Below are 6,288 nucleotides of genomic sequence, written 5' to 3'. Positions count from 1 at the left end.
CAAGAATTCTCGATCTTTTATAAAAAACACTTGATGTTTCAATACACACACCTGTTCTACAGGTTTTGTCAATATCTGACCAGGGTTTTTGTCTCCTTTCAATAACCATCTAAATATTTTACTAGCTATTCCAATACATCAAAAAGTCTAAACTTTGAAACCTCTTACCATATCGCGTCGTGCTTCATGGGCTTACAATCGATGGCAGAAAAAAGTCTACTTGTTACCGAAAGAAAAGCAAAACTGATCCAGGAAATCTTCTATATCCATGCGATAAGCTGTCAAGGCTTTTATGTCGGAACATTCTGTACATTTATTTAGACTAAAGTTAACTAACGTCCAAGCCTTGCATCGCGACGCACTAGTTTGCGAAAGAGAAGACAGGAGACATTAGATTCACTATTAACGTATAGTTTATTATAGATATTATATATTTAAATACATATATATTACATATATAAATACACTTGCACTTTAACTTATATTTTAGATTGGGATTTTAGATTATTATATTGTGATTTTAAATCATATCATTACAATATAGTCATTTAGATATTATTGTTTTATATAATACATGTACTTCGGTCTCACTCATGCCAAATGTAGAATTTTTATAACCGATTTATGATTTGATCTATCTACAGTAGAATCCCTATAACTCGAACCTTCGAGGAGAATGAAGGGGTAAAATGGGAGGGCGGTGGATTGGGAGGGCAGGAGGGAGGGGGAATGGGAAGGCGGGGGGGTGGTGATGGGAGGGCGGGGTGGGGGGCTGGGAAAATGGGATTTTATGTACTGGGAATGGGAGTTACAAATAAAAAGAATAGAAATTAGGATTCGATTGGTGTTTGAACAAAACATAGGCTGGGATTATAGGATTTGGTCAAAATGGGGGCTGGGAAATAAGATTTGACAGTCGATACTGAAACATGCTTTCTGCCACGGCAACGGTTTAAGAACACTCCTCTAGTTGTATCACTAGATATACCTAATAAACGTACTTCCCATGTATCATTTGGGTCTCAGTGCAGTTTCTATATTTTGAACCCGACAATAATTTTGCAAAACTCCAGTTTCGAGGTATCTGTTGCTCAGGGTTAGCCTCTATTTTTTTATTATTTGCAGAATACTTATGTTTCCAGTCAAGGTTCGTGGAATTTCAAAGTGTTTTTATTACTGGGATACCTGTGGTATCACAGTCGTAAAATGCTATTGTTTTTTTTTTTCTCCTCGACAAAATGACAAAGTTGAGCAATAGTACCCAGGGGTCTTCAGGAACTTACCCAAGAGACCTTTGCGGGTATCTGCTATATAGATCCCGTCTAAAGTCCAATCAATTATCATATACCAGATGTCAATCAATGTCACTATGTTGTCAAGTGATCATGAGAGGGCGGAGCTAGCAGACCACGTGGCACAGGTTTATGTCTACGCATGCTCTATTTCGTTGACCGCCGTAATTCAAGACAGCCGAACTAGAAATATTAATCTATCAATTTCGTAAACAAGGATTTCAAGCCGAGAAGATATCAATGACTTCGAAGCAAATGAATGAATATCAATGAACTTCATGGGCTAAAGCTTGTTTTGGTTGACTATTCATGATTCATCTACTCGAACCGGCAGTGCATGATTTTCGGCACGAACAGGCGAAGATCGATGAGGAGAACTTTATTAATTAATTAATTTATTTATTTATTTATTTGCCAACAAATAATAATTAATAGAAAAAAAAGTTGCAAAAAGGGTGCTGTCAGGGAAGAACTGAATCCTCATATACGGCAGCCCCCACTAACTAATAACAGTGAAATCTCTGGTAGAAAAGAAAAAAAGAAAGATTACGATTATAATGAAGATTAAGAAACTATAAAATGTAAACATATTATAAAACTTGAAAATATATAGTCTTATAGCCTATATTCATGTATTTATATATATGAACTGTTTTTGGCTTCAAAGTCTTCTCACAAGGAACATGAGGTACATAGCAATATTCATTTTAAGATTCTATAAATAATTCGAAGCGTTATGATCTCCTTAATTTTTTCTTCAAAAAAAAGGCGATTCATTAAAAAATATCGATAAATTATAAAATTTAAAGCAATTATGAGAGAGGCTTTGAGCAAATATTAGCCTGTATTTACGTTTTAAATGAAGCATTTTGATTTTAAAGCAGGTTGCACAGCAAGCTAATTGCGTATTCCAAAATCAGGATCCCGGAACTGGAATTGGAGTTCCAGATTGAGTTATTCGATGGGTTTGATGAGTATGGCATAAACGCTCTGCCTACAAACGGCTTTCAACACTGTCGTTCGAAATTTTGCAACTTAATTTTACTTCTCCTTTAGATTCTCAGAGACTATAATACTAGTAAACCGTCCCAACCAAGGTCTAGTTTATCATTAATTCGAGACGTCACCGCGAAATACTTTATCAGTATTTTTGGAAGCTCAACCAACTAAATCCTCCATGCATGTTGAAAACCAGGTCCTCCAGATCCTCCAGGTATAACAGTGTACCCTGCCAACAGGGTCTTGTTGTTGAAGCTGTGCATCATCTTCGCCTTCCCGTTGGTATTTGTGAATATCAAGACATTAAATTAAGGCTAACCCTGCTGGGGGGGAATTAGTCTGTAATCAAGGAACACAAGCGGTAAAGGATCAATATTGAGTGCATGTAAATCAAGTGTTGTATGCATCATTTATATATAAGAGAAAATGAAAGCCATTACACGAGCTATTGGCATTAAGTGGAGACAACAAGGCATTTTTTTTTCATTGGTTGAAAAATATACAGCCTTAAAAACGTTTTTGAATCGGATTTTTAATCCCTTATTTTTTAATCCCTTATTTTTTTAAATCCCATTTTAGCTTAGCACAAACAATCCACACTTCTACGATAAGTGTTATCAGTCGCGATTTTAGCCTACATCAAAGAATTTATCTTTTAATGCTTTTTGCTGTATAATTCTCTCTCTGGGTTGATACCTGCTAATCTCATCAGTATAAAAGGTTTTAAGCAAAGTTAGGGCGAATGATTGAAGTCCAGACTCGAACCAGAACAAATTTACGGCTCAATAAGGCGATAATGAGGATATTTCAACGACAAGGCATTGAGTTGATTCTGATAACGAGAGGAAAAAACAAATTTCTTCTTCCGTAAAAAGCAATTTAGATGACAAATAACGTCATCCTGAAGTCGGTGAAATTAAAAACACAAACGATTTTTTGTCTCAGACGCCTCTCTCTCCTAAAACAGCTACGAATCATATGAAATTCGTCATAGTGAAGATGTGGTTTGAGAACAAACAAGGAAAATATGAAAAAGGTAAGCTAAGAATTTTTAAAAACCATTTTTTTATACATTGTTTACATATACGAAAAAGGAAATTTTAAAGTGAAAGTGCTTGCAGTTCAGTAAATGCGTTGAATTTTGTCGATGTATATTATTCGCGATAGGAAAAAGTCCCACCAAAATTTTCATTTCTTACAATAAGTTAATCTTTTTCTTTTTCTTTGTTCCTTTTCATTTTCTTTCTTCACACATACCTTTTCCTATTGTTGTTTCGTATCGTTGTGTTTTTTGGCAGGTTTTTTCTTTAATTCCCAAAATCAATGAAATTTTAGAATGGGTCCTTTCTATATAAAAACGAATTAGTGCAAAATTAAAAGATCCTCTCTACCTCCCGATCTCGTTACCTTGAAAGTAAATGGTAAAATGTTGAAAATTCCCCACACATTTTCTCCCCCCTCACAACTGCCTACCAACCCCATCTCATTCTTCAATTCCTTGTTGTTCCTGTATTCTTTTGTTTTTTGTAGGCGGATCTATATATATCATAATCATCCCAAGGTTTCTGTATGATCAATCGCAATTGGAGGCGTCCGACCTATTTAGTAATTTTTTGTTAGTAATCCTATTGATATTGATTGTCATTTTATGTCGTTCTGTTTTCCCTCTTGTCTACCTGTCGATACATTAGTTCATGACTGATGTAGTTTTTAGACAGTTGATTTTCTAACTGAAAATATAAACTGATCTTTTCTTTCCTCGATTGATTTACCCTGAGGCTTAATGCTTAGCTTACTTTCTAAGACTACATTAGACAATACTTCAGCTTAATGGTAATTGCTTTCAGATTCACAAGTATAAGGAAAGAAAAAAGGGAAGGAGGAGAAGAAGGAAGAAAAAAATATATGAATGAACAAATATCTATTTAAAAATTGCAAAGAATGAAACAGAGAGAAAAATGAATGATATCGAATAATGAAATAACGTCACGTGAAAAAAGGCTAAAAACTGATTGATTAAAACAACAACAAAAAAGGGCGTGGCCGGGCAATGGGGTCATGCCCCCTCCTCCCAGCATGGTTGGTAATTTTTTCAACTCCAATCTTTTAATCGCGTTATCGATAAGCAGTCCTCGTTAACTAATTGTCCATGTACTTGAGCATTTCTCATTTCAAAGATGGCATTAATGGTTTTTGAAGAAGCTAGTAGCCTGTAGATAGTTTGATAGTACATCAATATGTGTAGCACGAAAAGAAGATGATCTTCGTTTAGGCATTACCAATAATCAATGTGGAAAACCAAAGATAAAGCGTCAATTAGATGGCAAAGCAAGTAAAATCGGTGCCGGGCGAGTTTGAAGGAATGAAGGGCATCATTGATGAAGACGAAAACAAATTCACCTTCATGAATACATACAACTAATATGTAATATAATTCAACCAAAAAAATCTAAGTTTAATATCGTCACAGTCAGTTTAGATTATTAAAAATGGTAGTTAGTTTGCGCTCCAGTAGTGTCCTCCGATTCTCAGGTGGTTAAGTATGTTCTCCGTTTCCTCTTGACCCGATCTGAAAGGTTTTTAGTGTCTTTTCTTCTGAAGTTCTTTCATTATGTATGAAATATTTACAGGGAGACTGGCTTAAATTCCCAGTGCTAGACTTGATTCTGAATCAAATCAGTTTAAAAAGTTCGAATGATAAATATAACGGAAGAAACATGTAAATAAAGAAAAATGAAAGGAAGAAGAAGGGGGGAGGATAAGAAAAAAGAACGAAAGAAAAAAGAAAGACAGACCTGAAGCAAGAAGAGTGACCGATGAAGAAATACTAAATAAAAAAGAATGATGAATGGAGATGGGAAACAAACAAGCAAAGAACTAAAGGAAAGAAAGAAGAAAGAAAGAAAGAAAGAACGAAAAATAAAGATAAAAAATAGTGAATGAATGAATAGAAAGAATATAGAAAGAAGAAAGGAAGGGCGGGAAGAAATAAAGAAAGAAAGAAGAAATGATTGTGTGTGTGGTAAGGGGTTGACGGCACCTCCCGTCATACTTACAGATGTGAATGAACGGGAACCACCAGCACACCCGTAGTGAAAATATTAGCGAGGGCTCATATTTCTAAATGTTTCTATGGGTACGGGATAGATGTTTGCTTGATGGGCATCAGTTGACTTCACCCTCTAACCAGATAATGCTTCTCACGAATTTTCATTTTATTTAAATTTTTATTCCCACATGAAATAATGGTTGAATTTTTGCGGAGGAAAACCGGAAAAACCTTCGAAGGAGAGAATAAACACAGTTAGCTCCACTGAACGGGGCCTTGTCCTGGATTGATCCCTGGAACATTGCGGCTGAGAGGCGAGAACTCTCGCCACTACGCCAAACTTTTGCTGTGTCCCTTCATAAACGAACCAAGTATTTAATCCTATAGATATGGTCACGAGGTAGCTTCGGGTTTTTCTTGCCCCTTTGAATTTTCCGTACATGACCATTGATCTTGACGTTTTCAAAGCAATAAAAAATACTTTCGCATTACGTATCGAGGAATTCTTTAAATTTAATATATTTCCCAGTAGCACTTTAAATTTAAAGACTTGCCCCTTTGAAGTTCCATACGTGTATGGTCCTCATAAAAGTTTGGAAGGTTTTTTTCAAGCGGGTTGTGGGTCTCGTGGCTCAAATTATGTTTCATGCGTCATGCTCACTAGCTTCCTTTTATTATTTTTAACGAAAATCTTTGAGCTCTATAGTTCTGACTGTGTAGCAGACATTCTTGTGACTAGAGGAGGCTAGACACATTCGTCAGTTTTAATTTAATTTGCCCCGCCCCATTGAAGAGCTTTGAAAAGTTGAAATGTAAATGAAAATCATCAAATAGAACTCACTAAATTATCGTTTCTGGAAATGAAATTCTACTGCATTTTCTACCCTTCTAGTCGTTTTATGGCAATAATAAAACTAAGTGTCGATTAAATGACAGAAACATCAAATT

The sequence above is a fragment of the Actinia tenebrosa genome, unplaced genomic scaffold (assembly GCF_029948245.1).
Source record: "Actinia tenebrosa isolate PJP-AT-01 unplaced genomic scaffold, QUT_ActTen_1.0 PGA_scaffold9__36_contigs__length_13948895, whole genome shotgun sequence".
Taxonomy (NCBI): Eukaryota; Metazoa; Cnidaria; class Anthozoa; order Actiniaria; family Actiniidae; genus Actinia; species Actinia tenebrosa.
This window is presented reverse-complemented; position numbering follows the sequence as displayed.